Here is a 19,285-nt window from a genome sequence, read left to right on the forward strand (position 1 = left end):
CATATAAATGATAATCGGAATTTTATTTTGCCTTTTTGGATCATAATTATTTCATTATCTTTTAGCTTCCACAGTCTTATGCTTATGTGGTGTTTCGGTTTTGTTTTTTTCTTCTCTTTTTTACAATGTGGTCACAAATTCCCTACACGTGCTAATTACAAGTTATCTGTGGGCTCCCTTCCATTCATTCTTTGCATGAATTTTAATTTTCCCCTGTGTTCTTCTAGACCAGGGGTCCTCAAACTACGGCCCACGGGCCACATGCAAATACAAATATTGTATTTGTTCCCGTTTTGTTTTTTTTACTTCAAAATAAGATATGTGCAGTGTGCATAGGAATTCGTTCATAGTTTTTTTTTTTAAACTATAGTCTGGCCCTCCAACGGTCTGAGGGACAGTGAACTGGCCCCCTGTTTAAAAAGTTTGAGGACCCCTGTTCTAGACAGTCCCCGATGACATTTTTAACTCTTTAGCTGTTGCCACACAAAGTTAAACAGGCATAGGTTCCTTTAGTACCAGAGAACTGAATGAAAAATAATATGTGGATATTTTTCTCGCTCAGAGTAGCAGCAAATTGATTCATAAGCTGAGAGCTCTGATATGAGGTGTGATAAGGATGGAGGCTCTGTTCTCAAGTTTCTCCAGGGTAAGCACGGTGGAGCAGCATCAGTGGGATCAGTCCATCTTCTCAGGTCTGCAGACAGCACACTGACATGGAAGTTTTCCTCCATCAGTCTCCTGGGTCAACTCAGTTCACCCAACATCCTCCCACCTCAGGTTGTCAAAGGATCTCACCCCAGGCCTGATCAGAGAGACAAACTTACCTTCAGACTAGTTTACTCAGTATAGATGCCCCACACCTGCATTAAAACATGTAAGAGGTACTTCTGAACATAGAGTACGTGCTTAATAAATGTCTAATAACTATTCCTCGCTACTATAAAATGTATCAACAAATTGTTCCAGTTTTCTCAAGGGTCAGCTCCCTCCAAGATCCTGTAGGGAGAACATCCATAAGACATTCAGAATATCCTCACTGCCAAACTGGTCCTCCTAGCATGTTTTCTATACATCATTATGCTAAAAAAGTTTCTGTCTCTTTCTCCATTTTGAAGCATACCATCAAATGTTTCATCAATTATACAGAACTTTTTGTGTGCCCATTAGGAGGGTCAATATGTTCCAGGTCTCAGAAAAGAAGAAAAGGGGTCTTGTCTGACTGCAGCAGATGCTTTTGTACCTTGTGCCACATTTCTCAGCCCATCAGATTTTAGCACAGCATCGTGGACAATTCCATGCACATGGCCAGTGTCCCACATCAAGTGCGCACCTTGGCTTCTCATGCTTTTCTGCCTTACAGCTTTCTCTGAAACCTAGGAAAGCTGCTCCTAGCCTGCAGGCTCAGTTCTGGGGTTTGGCAGAATTTATATCCCTGACAACCAACGGGTGATAGGAGTCTGGGAAAATGTCCCAGCCTTCCTGCCCTTTGGTTGGTTCGGATAATTCTATACAGTGGGATTGAGTTTCACACAGTGGTAACCAACATTGTTTTCTTCTGGGCTCTTCTCCCTTCCCTGTCTCACTCCTTCTACTCCTCCATTTCTAATTCCTAGGATCACCTGCAAATAAAATGTCTGCTCCCATGTCCTTGCCGAATGCTCTGCTTTAGGGGAAGCCCAGGCTAAGACACCTACCACATACTAAATTTAGATCCTGAGTTAGACGTAATGATGGGAGTATTTTTGGTTAAAGGCAGTCTCCTCCTGCTTTTCTCAAACCATCCACCAAAGCAGCAGATATGAGTCTGTTCTTGTATCTGATGAGCCTTTATATTGAAAAGATGACCTGGGCTAGAGGTGACCCTATTCCATGGTCCCTACACTGTATGGCCATTGGATGCAAAGCTTAAATTAGGAAGTCTTAAAAAGGTCTCTCATAACTTTAAAATGGTGTGTAAAGCTAGATAAGGTATCATATTTATTAAATCTATCTTAACTATACATCCACTAATCTGATTTCAATAGCAGGTTTAGGTGGATGGAAAGATTAAGCACAGACACCACTTGGACAAAAAAAAGTTTATTTATCTGAACAACACAAAAGAAAGTCAATACAATTAAAATACATGGGCAAAATTTACCAAAACATCCTACATGTGTTTGTAGCTTCCTGGCCCAAATACCTCCCCAGAGAATGTACTTGCAGATGATAATACCTGTTTCATAAGAATCCTATCTACCAGGAGGCTCATCAAACTTTGCACTTAGCAGTGCCCTTGACTGAGCAGAAGGCCCTGCAAATTAGCCTTCGAAAGAAAAGCACGTTTGGATGGTGCGCAGCGGCGTGATACACACAGACTCAATCATGATTGATTTTCCTTATAAAAAGCCAGTTTATAATAGCTTCTCAGGTACATTATGTGATTTCCTAACTGATGGAGTAGCAGTTACAGGATATTGGGATCCTCAGATATCCTTACCTTAAATCCAAAGAATTAGGTCTCGAATCTTTAGTTTGTTGTTCTCTGGAAGCAGAGAAGTCTCTCTAAGTTTAGTCATATATACATATATATACACACATACAGTGCTGGCATATTCTTGCATGTAGCCCTGTCTAGTTATGTGTAAGAGACACCCTTAACTGGCCAAGTACACCTCATCAATGTGGTGGTTGCACACTGCAGAAAATATATTTGCAAGGTATAGGTCCTCAGGCATAAACAAAGCCATCCTCCATCAATCTCAAGTTCTTCACTCTAGGACATCCTGAACTTAACCCTGAGGAAACACAGCTGGGGTCAGATTTCCAGCCCTTTCCAGGAGACATTTGAGCAGTGGGCTTATTTTGAATGGGTTCCCATAGAAGCCTACATTTACCTCTGTAGCACTTTCCGCAAGCAGAAGTTTTTTTAAGCTCCATGAGGGCATGGATTTTTCTCAGTTTTGTACATTGGTCTATTCCGAGTGCCTAGAACAGTGCCTGAAATATGTTAGAATCTCAATAAATATCTGTCAATGAATAAATTAGAGATTATATATCTAGTGTCTCTCTCCTCCACTGGACCATAAACTCCATAAATGGATTTATTGAGCTGGTTACCACTGTAGGCAACTCAATTTCACTGGGGTCCTCCTATACTTAACACAATACTTATCTCATAAAAAGTGTTGCACAAATTTTTGATAAGCTAGTGAATGTTTGCATGAGTGAAATTTGGTAACATTCATTCAACTAAGATTGAAGTAAAAAATAATAGCATTTTCTTATTACGAAACCTCCTTGAATATAAACCTTTTATGCTAAACTAGATGCCTGGTGCACAGATTTGTGCACCAGTGGGGTCCCTTGGCCAGACTTGCGCCCTCTCACAATCTGGGACCCCGTGGGGGATGTCAGAGAGCAGGTTTTGGCATGATCCCCGCAGGCCAAGTTGAGGAACCCCTCTGGTACACAAATCCATGCACCAGGCCTCTAGTATGCATAGAAGATCTTTGGTTAATCTCTTCCCGCCCTCCACCCTTCCCTCTTCCCTCTGAGATTCATCAGTCTGTTCCATGTTTCCATGCTTGTGGTTTCTGCTCCTGCATTGACAATCTGCCCCCTGGTGGTCAGTGTGTGTCATAGCTACCAGCCGGTCTGTGGGTCACTTAGGCTTTTATTTATATAGACTAGAGGCCCATTGCAGGAAGATTCCTGCAAGAATAGGGCTTCCTCAGGCCTATTCCTGCAAGAATAGGGCTTCCTGAGACTGGAGTGAAGCAGAGAAGGGAGCGAAACCCACCAAGGTGGGCTTCACTCCCTTCTCCACTGCCTCACTCCCTCCCTTCGCTGCTTCACCCTTGGCTCCCTACCGTCTTTGCTGCCTTGGCTATCTCCCTTCTCCGCCACCTCGGCTCCCTCCCTTCCCCGCTGCCTCGGCTCCCTCCTGTGTCCGCTGCCTCGGCTCCCTCCCATGTCCACTGCCTCAGCTCTGCTCCCATCTCTGCTACCTCTGATCCGTTCCTTTCTCTGCCGCTTGGCTCCCTGCTGCAGTGCTTGGCTTCCTTCTACACTGTCTTCAGTCTTCGCTGGGCGCCTGTGTACACAAATTAACTGCCATCTTTGTTGGGTTAATTTGCATACTCTTCTGATTGGCTGGTGGCATAGCGAAGGTATGGTCAATTAGCATCTTTGTCTTTTATTAGTGTAGATAATCATTCAGTAATATGACTTTTTAGCTTCTAGGACCAAAAATTTTGCTTATGTGAACAATATGCATTCAAAATACCCAATTAAGTCTTGCCTTTGCCAAGAAAATTATTTCCGGAGATGGAAAGATGGCGGCGATATAGGCAGACGCGTCCCAGGTCTTGTCCCGGAGCAAACGGAGTAAGCAGCTGAAACTAATAACACCCACCCCGAATTGGCAAATTTACTCAGCTGGTGAGACGGCTTGCAGCCTGGAAGGGCAGACCTCCCCTGGAAAGGTTAAAAACCAGGGATCTGGGCAGGAAAGTTTGCCAGACCTGAGCCCAGAGGGTCGGAGGGAGACCGCATGGCAGACAGCCGCGTCTCTTGGGACAGACACAGACCCTGACCAGGGTAAGGAGTTCCGCGGGTTTGCTGGCGCCAGGAGATTTGAGATTTGGATTTTGTGATTGCGGAGAACTGAGACTAAAGGGGGCATCCTGAGGAACTGATCAGACCATGCAGTGCCCATAAGAGAGGAGCGTTTCCCAGACCATGCAGTGCTGGTAAGAGGAGCGTTTCCCAGACCGGTAAGAGGAGCGTTTCCGCGGCCGGCCGGCGTTTGTCTGTTTCTTTGTTTTCACTGAACCCTGCTCATAGGACAGTTCGGATACAGACACTCACCTGTGCTGAAGAGAGGGTGAAGGTGCAGACGAGGGGAATCTGGGGAGAGGCTGAGGAAAGAGGGGGAGCCGGAGGAGGTGGCAGCGAATTGAGTGCTGAGACCCCCCTGGGCCCAGGACTGGGGCAGCCATTCCTCCAGAGGGTGGAATTCCTCCCTCCAGCCCCCCAGGCAAGGAGCACAGCCACACCCAGATTCCACCCTGTATGAGATAAAGGACTAAAACAAGCTGATTAGTCCCTGGGAGTTACCAGGGTCTGGCCTATAGAGGGATTTTCAGTCCCACCAACAACACAGAGCAGGGTAAGGATTAAAAAAGGATAGAGAAGCTGTATAGCCTCAGAGGCCAACCCAAAAACACTGCCACCCAGAGGTTGAGCCACAAACTGACTCTTAGGGGAATACAAATTAAGGCAGACTGGATCACAAATACGGCCTGCTTTAAAATCGGGACTGTGATTTGCAACACGGAGGAACAGTGTAATGCAGGCAGATTCAACACTCTCCTAAATACCTGGCAGGACTAAGGCGAACCAGGCTGAAGAGTGGAAGAGCCGAAGGACCATCACTACTGCAAATTTTTTCTTTTTCTTTTTCTTTTTAATTTTTTCACCTTTTTACTAAGAAACCAATTTTTTTTTTCTCTTTTTCTTCTTTTTCCATCACCTGATTTTACCCTTTCAATTACCACATTTTTGTTTTTGACCAGTATTGTTGCTCCTACCATTTTGCCATTTTTTGAAGTGCCATTTTATTTTCTCTTTATTTTCTTTTGGGATTAGTGTTCTCCATTCTATTTTCATCGTTCCTTTAGCATTAATTTTCCCTATCTCAATTCCACCTCTTTGCTAAAACCCTCTTCCTTACTTTTCCCCTTTTGGTGTCCTGTTTCTCTTACCCTATTTAAGGGTAAGACTTTGGTCCAGACTTTCCCAATTCCCTCTTTTTACCCCCTGTCTAATTCCACCCTACTTATATATCCTACTTCCAATCTACTGCTCTAAATCCTTATACACCTATTCTTTATCCTTCTTCACTTTCCAACCATTTTTTTTCTCTCTTATCTTTCTATTGTTTTCTTGATTGCCGAATATATTGGGCTTTTTTTTTTTTTTTTTTTTTTTAAATTTGTTTGTTTGTTTTGTTTTGTGTTTTTTCTTCTTTTTTAGGACTGGTTGTGAGGTTGTTTTTCTTTTTCTTTTTCTTTTTCTTTTTTTTTTCTGCTGGTTTTTCCCTTCCCTCCCCCACCCCACCCCAGTTATTTTTGTGCTTCTGTTTTCCCTTACCCCTCTGGATATTATTGGTGGTTTGTAGTTTGCATTCATCTCCAGGGATCTGTTGCTGGAATTTGTTGAGATTAGTGGCAGTTCTATTGGAGTTTGCTCCTCATACGGGGAGTCTCTTCCCCACTTCTACTTCATTCTCTTTTTTCGCTCTCTTTTTTTCCCCCCTCTTTTTTCCCAATTCTATTTTTGCACTCCTTTTTTGTTTGTTTTTTTCTTATTTTTCTTTTCTGTTCTCTCTTTTATCTTCTTCTCTTCTTTCTCCCTTATCCCCTAATTCTCTTAATTCGGGTGGTCACCTTTATTTGGAGTTATTAATATTGTGAATATACTTGTGTTCAGTGCCTGGTACGTTGTGCCTTGCTCTGTTGTATTTTGTGCCTTTAAATCAACGCAGCAGATCCAAGCAACAGCAGCCCCCTGATCACCGCAGCCTCCTGATCACCACAGCCTCCTGATCACCACACCCTCTGTCTGTGGAACAGCAACTGTACGTGAAGCCTCCCCCCACCAGCCAGAAGAGCCAACACAGCTGTGAACAACACCCACCAGAGGAGCTGCTGCCAACTGGAAAGCAGCTGCTACCGCAACCGTCTGAGCAGCAACCACAACCCAAGGAGCCCCTGCCACCCAGGGAGCAGCCACTGAACACCTCAACATCTACATATGTCAGCGAGATCAAACATGGGTAGGCAAAGAAACCCCCAAAGGAAAGAAAAGGAGGACTCGCCAGAAAAGCAGCTAAGTGAGACAGAGATATGCAACATGACGGAAAAAGAATTCAGAATAAGGTTCCTAGAGTACATGCACCACATGTTCAAGAAGCAAGAAGAAACAGATGAAAAACTCAACTACTTATGCAAGAAGCTAGAAGAAACAGATGAAAAAATCAACAACTTAAGTAAGTCCCAAGAAGAAATGAAGAGTGACATAGCTTCAATAAAAAACTCCATTGAAAGTATCAACAGTAGACTGGGAGAAGCAGAGGACCGAATTAGTGAATTAGAAGACAAGGAAGCAAAACACACTCAAACTGTACGGCAAATGGAGAAAAAAATTAAAAGACAGGAGGAGAGCCTAAGGGAGCTTTGGGACAACATGAAACGAAACAACATACGAATAATAGGGGTGCCAGAACAACAGAAAGATGAACATGGATTAGAAAACCTATTCGAAGAAATAATATCAGAAAACTTCCCTGAGGTGGGGAAGAAAAAAGTCACACAAGCCCAGAGAGTCCCAAACAAGGTGAACCCGAAAAGACCCACACCAAGACACATCATAATTACCATGGCAAATGTTCAGGATAAAGAGAGAATCTTACAGGCTGCAAGAGAGAGACGGAAAGTAACATACAAGGGATCTCCCATTAGATTATCAAATGATTTCTCAACAGAAACACATCAGGCCAGAAAAGAATGGACGGAAATCTACAAAGTGATGCAAAGCAAAGGACTGAATCCAAGAATACTCTATCCAGCAAGGCTATCATTCAAAATTGAAGGGGAAATAAGAAGCTTCACAGACAAAAAAGGGCTAAGGGAGTTTATCACCACCAAGCCAGCCATGCAAGAAATGCTAAAGGGACTGGTGTAAAAAGAAGAAATATCAAGCTCAGAAAGAAAACAGCCACACACACACACACAAAAAGAAATGGCTACAAACAAATACCTTTCAATAATAACTTTAAATGTAAATGGACTAAATGCTCCAACCAAAAGACATCGAGTGGCTGAATGGATAAAAAAACATGACCCATACATCTGCTGTCTACAAGAGACCCACCTCATTAGAAGGGACTCACACAGACTGAAAGTGAAGGGATGGAAAAATATCTTTCACGCAAATGGAAAGGAAAAGAAAGCTGGGGTAGCAATACTTATATCTGACAAAGTACATCTCAAAGTGAAGGCCATAACCAGAGATAAGGAAGGCCACTTCATAATACTAAAGGGATCAATACAACAAGAAGATATAACCCTGGTAAACATATATGCACCCAATGCAGGAGCACCCACATACATAAGAAAACTTCTGGAAGAAATCAGGGGAGAGATCGACAACAATACAATCATAGTAGGGGACTTTAATACACCACTGACATCACTGGATAAATCCGCTAGACAAAAACTCAGCAAAGAAACAGCAATCCTAAATGACTCACTAGATCAGATGGACTTAATTGACATCTTCAGAACACTTCACCCCACAGCTGCGGAATATACATTCCTCTCAGGTGCTCATGGGACATATTCAAAAATAGACCACATATTGGGTCACAAGCAAAGTCTCCACAAATTCAAGAAGATTGAAATCATAAAAAGCTTCTTCACAGACCACGATGGCATAATGTTAGAAATAAACTACAATAAAAACAACCCAAAATACTCAAACACTTGGAAGCTGAATAGCATGTTATTAAATATTGATTGGGTTACCGATGACATCAAAGAAGAAATTAAAAACATCCTGGACACTAATGACAATGAAAACACAACAATCCAAAACCTCTGGGACACAATGAAAGCAGTCCTGAGAGGGAAGTTTATAGCTCTACAGGCCTATCTCAAAAAACAAGAAAAAATGGTAGTCAATCATCTAACTCTACAACTCAAAGAATTAGAAAGAGAGCAACAAGAAAACCCCAGAGTGAGCAGAAGGAAGGAGATAATAAAGATTAGAGCAGAAATCAATGAAATAGAGACCAAAAAAACAATACAGAAAATCAATGAAACCAAGAGCTGGTTCTTTGAAAGGATAAACAAGATTGACAAACCCCTAGCCAGGCTCACCAAGAAGCAAAGAGAGAGGTCCCAAATAAACCAAATCAGAAATGATAGAGGCGAAATAACAACAGACCCCACAGAAATACAAATGATTGTTAAACAATACTACGAGCAACTCTACTCCAACAAACTGGACAACCTGGAGGAAATGGACAAATTCCTAGAAAAATACAACATTCCAAAACTCAATCAGGAAGAATCTAAAAACCTCAATAGGCCAATAACTATGGAAGAAATTGAAGCAGTCATCAGAAAGCTTCCAGCAAACAAAAGCCCAGGGCCAGACGGCTTCACAGGAGAGTTCTACCAAACATTCAAGGAAGAACTAAAACCTACCCTCCTCAGACTACTACAAAAAATTCAAGAGGAAGGAACGCTTCCAAGCTCATTCTATGAAGCCAGCATCACCCTAATACCAAAACCAGGTAAAGACATCACAATGAAAGAGAATTACAGGCCAATATCCCTCATGAACATAGATGCCAAAATCCTCAACAAAATCTTAGCAAATCGGATCCAGCAGTACATCAGAAGGATCATACACCATGACCAAGTAGGATTCATCCCAGAGATGCAAGGATGGTACAACATCCGTAAATCAATAAATGTGATACATCACATAAACAAATTGAAAGAAAAAAACCACATGGTCATATCAATTGATGCAGAAAAAGCATTCGACAAAATCCAACACCCATTTTTGATAAAAACTCTCAGAAAGGTGGGAATAGAAGGATCATACCTCAACATAATAAAAGCCATATATGACAGGCCCACAGCCAACATCATACTCAATGGACAAAAACTAACACCATTTCCCCTAAGAACAGGAACAAGACAGGGATGCCCACTCTCACCACTCCTGTTCAACATAGTACTGGAAGTATTAGCCATTGCAATTAGGCAAGAAGAAGGAATAAAAGGCATCCAAATTGGAAAAGAGGAAGTAAAACTGTCCTTATTTGCAGATGACATGATATTATACATACAAAACCCTAGAGACTCCATCAAAAAGCTACTAGACTTAATACATGAATTTGGCAATGTAGCAGGATACAAAATTAACCCCAAGAAATCTGAGGCATTTCTATACACCAACAGTGAACTTTCAGAAAGGGAGATCAGAAAAACAATCCCATTTACCATCGCACCAAAAAAATTAAGATACCTAGGAATAAACTTAACTAAAGAGGTTAAAGACCTCTACTCAGAAAACTACAGGACGTTGAAAAAAGAGATAGAGGAAGACATAAACAGATGGAAGAACATACCATGTTCTTGGATTGGTAGAATCAACATCATTAAAATGTCCATACTACCCAAAGCAATCTATACATTCAACGCACTTCCCATTAAAATACCAATGGCCTTCTTCAAAGATCTAGAACGAACTCTCCAAAAATTCATCTGGAATAAAAAAAGACCCCGAATAGCTGCAACGATCCTGAGAAAGAACAAAGTAGGTGGGATCTCAATGCCAGATATCAAGCTGTATTACAAAGCCACTGTTCTCAAAACTGCCTGGTACTGGCACAAGAACAGACATATAGATCAGTGGAATAGAATAGAGAGTCCAGAAATTAGCCCGAACCAATATGCTCAATTAATTTTTGACAAAGGAGGCATGAACATACAATGGAGCCAAGATAGTCTCTTCAATAAATGGTGTTGGGAAAATTGGACAGACATATGCAAGAAAATGAAACTAGACCACCAACTTACACCATACACAAGAATAAACTCAAAATGGATAAAGGACTTAAATGTACGACAGGAAACCATAAAAATTCTAGAAGAATACAAAGGCAACAAAATCTCAGACATATGCCAAAACAATTTCTTCACTGATACAGCTCCTAGGGCAGTTGAAACTAAAGAGAAACTGAACAAATGGGACTACATCAAAATAAAAAGCTTCTGCACAGCAAAAGAAACCATCAACAAAACAACAAGAAAACCCACCTCGTGGGAAAACATATTTGCCAACGTCATATCTGATAAGGGCTTAATCTCCAAAATTTATAGGGAACTCATACAACTTAACAAAAAGAAGATAAACAATCCAATCAAAAAATGGGCAAAGGATCTAAATAGACACCTTTCAAAAGAGGACATTCAGAAAGCCAAGAGACATATGAAAACATGCTCAAAGTCACTAATCATCCGAGAGATGCAAATCAAAACAACAATGAGGTACCATCTCACACCTGTCAGAATGGCCATCATCAACAAATCAACAAACGACAAGTGCTGGAGAGGATGTGGAGAAAAAGGAACACTTGTGCACTGCTGGTGGGAATGCAGACTGGTGCAGCCACTATGGAAGGCAGTATGGAGGTTCCTCAAAAAATTGGAAATGGAACTCCCATTTGACCCTGTGATCCCACTACTAGGAATATATCCCAAGAAACCAGAAACACCAATCAGAAAGGATATATGCACCCAGATGTTCATAGCAGCACAATTCACCATAGCTAAGATCTGGAAACAGCCTAAGTGCCCATCAGTAGATGAATGGATTAGAAAACTGTGGTACATCTACACGATGGAATACTATGCTGCTGTTAAAAAGAAGGAACTCCTACCATTTGCAACATCATGGATGGAACTGGAGAGCATTATGCTAAGTGAAACAAGCCAGTCAATGAAGGAAAAATACCACATGATCTCACTCATTCATGGATAATAAAGACCATTACAAACTTTTGAACAATAATAGATACAGAGGCAGAGCTGCCTCAAACTGATTGTCAAACTGCAGTGGGAAGGCCAGAGAGAGTTGGGGGGCAGGAGGGAGGGGAGTAAGAGATCAACCGAAGGACTTGTATGCATGCATATAAGCATAACTAATGGACATAAGACACTGGGGGGTAAGGGAGGGTAGTGGTTTGTCAAGGGCGGGGGGGGGGGGGGAAAGGATACTTATGTAATACCCTTTGTAATACTTTAAGAGGAAAATTAAAAAAAAAAAAAATAAATAAATAAATAAGTTAATGAATGTAAAAAAAAAAAAAAAAAAAAAAAAAAAAAAAGAAAATTATTTCCTCTCTAGGATGACTCCAAAATATTTAGGAGTATACATGGTTTCCTCTTCCCTTTTTCATAAATTGATGTTGACTTTTTAATTTTATTGAAAGTTTGGAATTTATAATGGAAACGCTGACAAGATTCTTGGCTCTTGTAACACATAGCAATACAGATACCTCAGAGAATAAAGCTTCCCTATATTACATTAGAATTCATCTTTGGAAAATGATATAACATGGTTGATTGGAGATGAAGGTAATTTATCCATGATTTGGTTGATGCATTTTTTATAACCATAACTTTCTAAAATTAAATCTGAATATATAAAAATTTGGAACACCTTAATACTAAGGCTTATCAGTTGGCTGAGTTCCTTTTATCCAACTGGAATGCTACAATTACCTAGCATCATTTATCCTAATTATGTAATACATCAGTGGTTTAGTTTGTATCATTTATTTTAATAATTCATCCTTCATAAAAAATATTACCAAAAGTGCTTACCATTAAAAAGGAGTGAAATTTAAAGACAAAGAGAAATAATAATTAAAGAGAAATTACTCAGAGAATGGGAGTCATTGGTTCAAAAAGAATAAGTGAAAGAGTTATAAAATAATTATATAATGTTCAATTGTTGGTAAAGCCAAAACTCATTTCACATATATAAAAAATGGATTGCATTATTCACACATATTCTTTTTAAAAAATATATTTTTATTGATTTCAGAGAGGAAGGGAGAGGGAGAGGGAGAGAGAGATAGAAACATTAATGATGAGAGAGATGATCGAGCCCGCAACCCAGGCATGTGCCCTTGACCAGAATTGAACCCAGGACCTTTCAGTCCACAGGCCATCGCTCTATCCACTGAGCCAAACCAGCTAGGGCCACGCAGATATATTCTGAGAAATTAGCAAAGTTGGAAGTAACAGGGAAGGAAGATGGGCATTCTGGAATGTTAGAGTCATCTAGAGGGGAAATGTTGGTATGGTCTCATAGAAAAGAGATAGAATATAGGATATTTTAATTATTGTTAATGCCTTCCTCTAAAATAGGCTGCACTTATGATCCCAGGTTTTTAATCACAGATAATAAAAACCTCAGGTAATTATTCAATTCACTCCTCTTTCACGTCTGAAAGATTCCAGCATGTATAATGAGTGTAAATTTCAAAGGAGACAGATACTATAAGCCTTTTAGTAACCAACCCTTTGGTGTAGCCACCCCTTTTCTCTTCTTCATTCTCTATTTCCAGAAGATTACAAGTCTAAAATTCTTTTGAATTTCTGCTCTTTTTATTCTTCCGTTGCCACTGCTCTGCTGTCTTTTAAGGAGACTCTTCAGATAGTTTCCTAAATGGTATCTCTGTATCCATGTCTTCCCCTCTTCAATATATCTTTTATCCTGCTCCTATTTACATTTCTAAGTAACTACCTAATTGCTGGGGTCCAGCCCCAGCAGGTCCAGGGGTCCCCAAAGGTGTGGACGGAGTCGGCGAAGAATGAATGACATGGAAACTGGTTTCAGTTCATCAGCATAGCGAGGTTCTCCCTCCAGGATCTCCAGCGAAGTTCTGGTTAGGAACTCCAACCAAGTTCTGGTCAGGATCTCCAACCAAGTTCTGGTGCCATGTTCTCTCGCTAGGTTCTCCAGCCAGGTTCTCCAGGTTCTCCAGCCAGGTTCAGTCACCAGGTTCTTTAGTCAAGTTCTATCCAGGTTCTTTTGCCATATTCTGTCTAGGTTCTCCAGTGAAGTTCTGTAGCCAGGTTCTGTCCAGGATCTTTTGCCATGTTCTCTGGCTAGGTTCTGGTTAGGATCTGATGTTTATTGTCTTGTTACATCCGTATTTATACCAGCTGATTTTAATCCTGTCAATTTCTATTACAGAGGTTAGGGCGTTTCTTATCTCCATTCCAGGGAGTAAAGATTATGTAGCTTAACTACCCGCCTGGCACTTAATTAAGGGGTTGTATCCCCTCCCTAACCTCAGGGAAAAATCCCCACCTGGGGAAACAACCTTTCTCAGAGAGGTGACCTTGGTTAAAACACATGGCACTAAGGAGAGCAAACATATTAAGAACAATATGCTATATATGCCAGGTCCCTTGAAACATATGCTGTGCAGATGTTTCTTTCCTGCAGTGACTGTGTCAAGCAGCAAGGATGGACCGGCTTCCGGCACCTAATCATGTTACTCCTCTACTCACAGATATTTGATGGCACACCCCAGCTTACCAGTATACTGACTACTGAGACTTGAAATGCTGTTACTGTGACTGTGGAATTAAATGTTTTATTTTATTTTAATTTAATTTAAAAGTCCCATTTAACCAGTGTCTAAAAAGCCTTCAACACCATCTTCTATAAAAATTACTTTTAACTTTTGCTTTTCTTGCTCTGGATTAGCTCAGCAAATATGAAACCATGGAGGAGGAGAAAACTTACATTATTTTTAAAAGGAGCAAATCTTTCAAGAAAAAAAAATTGTACTGCATTTATAAAAATCAGAATTGGAGGCTGGAACTTATGGAAATAGACAAAGGGCCAGATTATAAAACGTTTGCTCTGGTCCAGCTGGCATGGTGAAGTGGTTGAGCTATGAACCAGGAGGTCATGGTTCGATTCCTGAACCAGGAGGTCATGGTTCAATTCTTGGTCAGGGCACATGCCCAGGTTTTGGGCTCAGTCCCCAGTGTATGCATGGGAATATGGTATGTTGTAGCTTCTGAGCTAGACCCTTGAGCCTATGAGGCTAACAACATTGGGAAGAAGAGAAGATTGGAGAAAAAGGGATATGGGTATTCTTAAAATTTGGGGATCTTTAGATATTTGCTGGGATTTACATTAAGTAATGAGCACTGGAGTTAAGAACAGAGCTTTAGGAGTTACATTGAGAGCCAGATAGCTACCTATCCATAGTAAGAGCTTACTGAGGGTTTCCAGTAAGACAACTGCTAGACAATAATTTTCATGCTCAAAATAGCTTTCCTTCTGCACTTAAAGGGATCTTTTTATAGAAGGATATTCTGAAAGATATGTAAAAGAGTAAAGATTATGTTCTTGAGGTTTGAAGGAGGAACTCCAAGCCATCTCACCAAATCCTGTACCATCTTAATACCAGCACCCGCTATTCCAGTGAGTAGAAAGTTACTTAAGGGGAGAAAGCAACATGAGTGACTATAATTAGGAAATTATTATCACCATCTTTACTTAATCATATCCCCAAGCATAGTGGCCACCATCTCTCAACCAAACAAACTGCTAAGGGCAGTAGGAACTTGCTTTGGGGGAAGCCTAACATTGGGACTCACGGTATGAAAGATAAAGATCTGAGGGTGTGATCTAAATCTAGATAGTCTTGAAAGGTGGTAGACAAGAAGACATACATTATGATTACCAAATCCTGGAATCCTATCTAATAATAGACAAACATGGTAATTGACCATACCTTCGCTACGCCTCCCATTGGCTAATCAGCGATATATGCAAATTAACCGCCAACAAAGATGGCAGTTAATTTGCATACGTAGGCGCTAAGTGGCGGAGCAAAGACTGAAGGTGGCTCCGGCCAGAGCAGCGAAGGCTTGAAGGTGCTTCTGGCCGGAGTGAAGGCCTGGGTCCCGGGTGCCGGAGGAAAACCAGTGCCAGCAGCCAGGGGAAGGGAAGGACTATTGCACAAAAATGAGAGCAATAAATTTAAGAGACTCCTTACTCCAAGAAGTAGTGCAGGCTGGAAATATATACTTACTCAGTGCAGACTATGTGATAAACATTGGGGAGAAAATCAGTCCCTTGCTGGAAGCCGGTCCATCCTTGCTGCTTGACACAGTCGCTGCAGGAAAGAAACATCTGCACAGCATATGTTTCAAGGAACCTGGCATATATAGCATATTGTTCTTAATATGTTTGCTCTCCTTAGTGCCATGTATTTTAATCAAGGTCACCTCTCTGAGAAAGGTTGTTTCCCCGGGTGGGGATTTTTCCCTGAGATTAGGGAGGGGATACAACCCCTTAATTAAGTGCCAGGCGGGTAGTTAAGCTACATAATCTTTACTCCCTGGAATGGAGATAAGAAATGCCCTAACCTTTGTAATAGAAATTGACAGGATTAAAATCGGCGGGTATAAGTATGGATGTAACAAGACAATAAACATGAGATCCTCATCAGATCCTCATCAGTTCCTAATCAGTTCCTAACCAGAACTCCTGACCAGAACTTGGCTGGAGTTCCTGGCTAGAGATCCTGGCTAGGCTGCTGATCAACTGAAGGCTGTCTCGGTGTCATTCCTTCATCACCGACTCCGTCCACACCTTTGGGGACCCCTGGACCTGCTGGGGTTGGACCCCAGCATCTGGTGCCCGAACAGGGACTTCTAGGTAAGTCCCCCCGTACTTTGGACGTACTTGGGACGGATAGGACTGCACCGTAGGGTGCTGCAGACTCCTCCTATAGAGGATAAGTAGGGTAAGCGGGTAGTTAGTACAGAACTTAGATTGACAAGATGGGTCATACTGAATCTAAAGAAAAAAGACTCTGTATTAATCTTTTAATGCATCTGCTTGCTAGCAGAGGAGTTAAGGTTACTCCCAGTCAGATAGAAAGTTTTATAGAATATGCATGTCAATGGCTTCCTGAGGATGGAACTGTTAATTTAAAAACTTGGACTAAAATAGGAGAGCAATTTATGAATTATCACAGCTTCCATGGACCTGAGAAGGTCCCGGAAAATACCTGTTCCCTCTGGAATTCAATTCGTGGCATCTTGGCACCAGAGGCAGAAACTATTGAACTTTCTCAAACTTTAAATAGTCCCTCGGATCCACCTAGAGAGGACACATCATTATTGTCTCCAGCTCAATCTAAGAGCAATTTAGCTATGCCTACTGATCGGAAGGAGAATAAATATCATAAACATGATCATTGGTCCTTTCCAGTCAGTAGAGAGGAGAAAGGCCCTCCCATTCAAAACAGGCTCCCTAAATTAGAAAGGAAGCCTAAACCAGGTCCTGCGGCTCCTATGAGCTCCAGGTCTAAATTTCAAAGGGCGATAAGAGAAGCTGAAGCTAATGGAGATCTTGAATTCTCACTCAGCTTCCCAGTTGCTTATGAGAATGAGTTTGGTGAGGACGAAAACAGAAATCATTATGGGTGATACCATGGTGGGAGTGCCCGTTCTCGGAGCAGCATTTTCCATTCTGGAAAAGGCCAAGGACTGCACGACAACAACACCCCTGACAGTGAGCCATGGAGGAAGGAAGACAGGAGAGAACGCAGACAGTTTGAGGCTGAGGAATTTTCATCTTTAAATCCTGAATATGAGAGAGAACCAAATCAAAATAAGTCTTTAGCTGCAGGCACATGGGAGTACCCTCCGAACCCCACATCTAGAGTTCCCAGGATGCTGGTCATTAAGAAAGGCACTGCCAAGGACTTGCAGCTGTCCGAGTTCCCCGCTGGAGGGGCTCCCCTGTCGCAGCCAGTGAAGAACAGGACTGGCCCCAGTGTTTATAAAGGCCTGGTCCCTAAGCCGGCTGCTCCGCCCACAAAACCTACACAATGGAAAAGCCAAACTAAAGAAAATAAAGTTGGGACTTCTTTCTCTCATGAGTCTACATATGGTGTTGGCAACTTCCATTCTTTTAAATCAATAGCCAAGAATTTTAGTTCATCAACAACGACAGTGAAAGAGTGTAATCGCTTAAATTCCTCTTCACCTGTTGACAAACTTAATCAGCAGCCTCGTCTAACCAAGCTGACACGAATGCGCACTGATAAGAAGAGGGAGTTTCTGAAGGCATTAAAACGGGACGGAGTGGAGGAGGAGCATGAGGATGAAAGCCATGCTGGCTCCGAGAAGGATGAAGACTCATTTAATTTGCATAACAGCAATAGTACTCACCGAGACAGAGATATAAACGGGAAGTTTGATGAAAATGAAATTCCACAAGAGAATGGCAATGCCTCGGTTATTTCCCAGCAGATCATTCGGTCCTCAGCCTTCCCACCGACCGATGTTCTTTCAAGTTCCCTTGAGGCAGAATACAGATTGTTGAAGGAGATGGGCTGGCAAGAAGACAGTGAAAACGATGAAACGTGTGCTCCCTTAACTGAGGAGGAAATGAGAGAATTCCAAGTTATTAGCGAACAGTTGCAGAAGAATGGTCTGAGGAAAAATGGTATTTTGAAAAATGGCCTGATCTGTGACTTCAAGTTTGGACCCCAGAGAAGCAGCACTTTCCACCCCATGATTGAGAACGACGACACGGAGACGAGCAGCAGCGATACATCCGATGACGACGACGTGTGAGTTCCCAGCACCTCCGAGGTCTCGTGTGGCCCGTCCTCGTGCAGCCGGGTGGAGTGCCAACTGAAGAACTATAATCTATGTAGTAAACGCCCCGTTAGAGGAGTTTTGGGGGGACTTCAGTATGAAGATGTGCCTCCTTTTTGTCTGTCCTTATGTCCCAGCTTTGCCCCACATCTTTCCTTTTTCTTTTTTTAAATCTGACTACTTGTTTGCAGGTCTTTGGCCTTTCTCCTTCTCTCCTGAACACAGCCTTTTCTAGAATCTCCCTACCCTACTGTTCCAGGAAGGGCACCTCCCTTTTCTGGGAGTGTCTGGTATATGCCCCATACATGGAGTTGTCTTGTGCCAAGAGCCTGACATCCTGAGCTGAGAAAGCCCTGTCCCGGGACTCTCCTTTGTCCTGTATTGGCCCCTCTTACCCTCGTGTCAAGAGGGACCCTCTTCTTACAATCCAATTGACTATAGCTATTGCCTGAGCTCTCTGTTCATGCTGAGGTTGAAGCCTCATGGTGGCTGGTACCATGGATCTGTCTCTAGCCCAATGGCATGAGCTGGGCCCTCCCTGGAGAAGAAACCTGGGTTCCCCAAGATATGTGATCAATGCCGGGGCCCTGCCAGCAGGTGAGGGGATCCTAAGGCAGTTGCTGGGCGTGGAGGCCACAGGGGCATAGGCTACCAAGGAGACAGAACTGAACCTCACATCACCCTGCTTGGCCCTGGAGGATAGCTGGTTAGTCAAAGACGGGTAAGATTCCTCAGGGAGGAACAACCTAAGACAGGCACAGTCGCAGAGGGGCCATCAGGAGAGAACTTGGGGGTCAACAGAGGTGGGGCACAGATCCTCACCCCCCCCCCCCCAACTATGCAGGGGCTTGAACACTCACCCCTTCTGAGAGAGGTCTCCTGCCCCCATGGCTGCTTCCCACTTCCCATGCCCAGCTCAGATAGGGACCCAGGTAACAGAAAGAGACTTGGCCCAGCTCAGATCAGGACCAAGGTAAAGACAGAGACTGGCTGACAGCAGCTGCCCCCTC

The 19,285-nt window shown here is 42.4% G+C and overlaps 1 pseudogene; it reads left to right on the forward strand.

The window, feature by feature from the left end:
• The first annotated feature begins 17,327 nt into the window (after positions 1–17,327).
• On the forward strand, positions 17,328–18,251 carry LOC139021507 (vasculin pseudogene; annotated as a pseudogene).
• The last annotated feature ends 1,034 nt before the right edge of the window (positions 18,252–19,285 follow it).

Source organism: Myotis yumanensis, unplaced genomic scaffold (assembly GCF_028538775.1).
Source record: "Myotis yumanensis isolate MYYU_CA2020_CCGP unplaced genomic scaffold, mMyoYum1.0.hap1 SCAF_13, whole genome shotgun sequence".
Lineage (NCBI taxonomy): Eukaryota > Metazoa > Chordata > Mammalia > Chiroptera > Vespertilionidae > Myotis > Myotis yumanensis.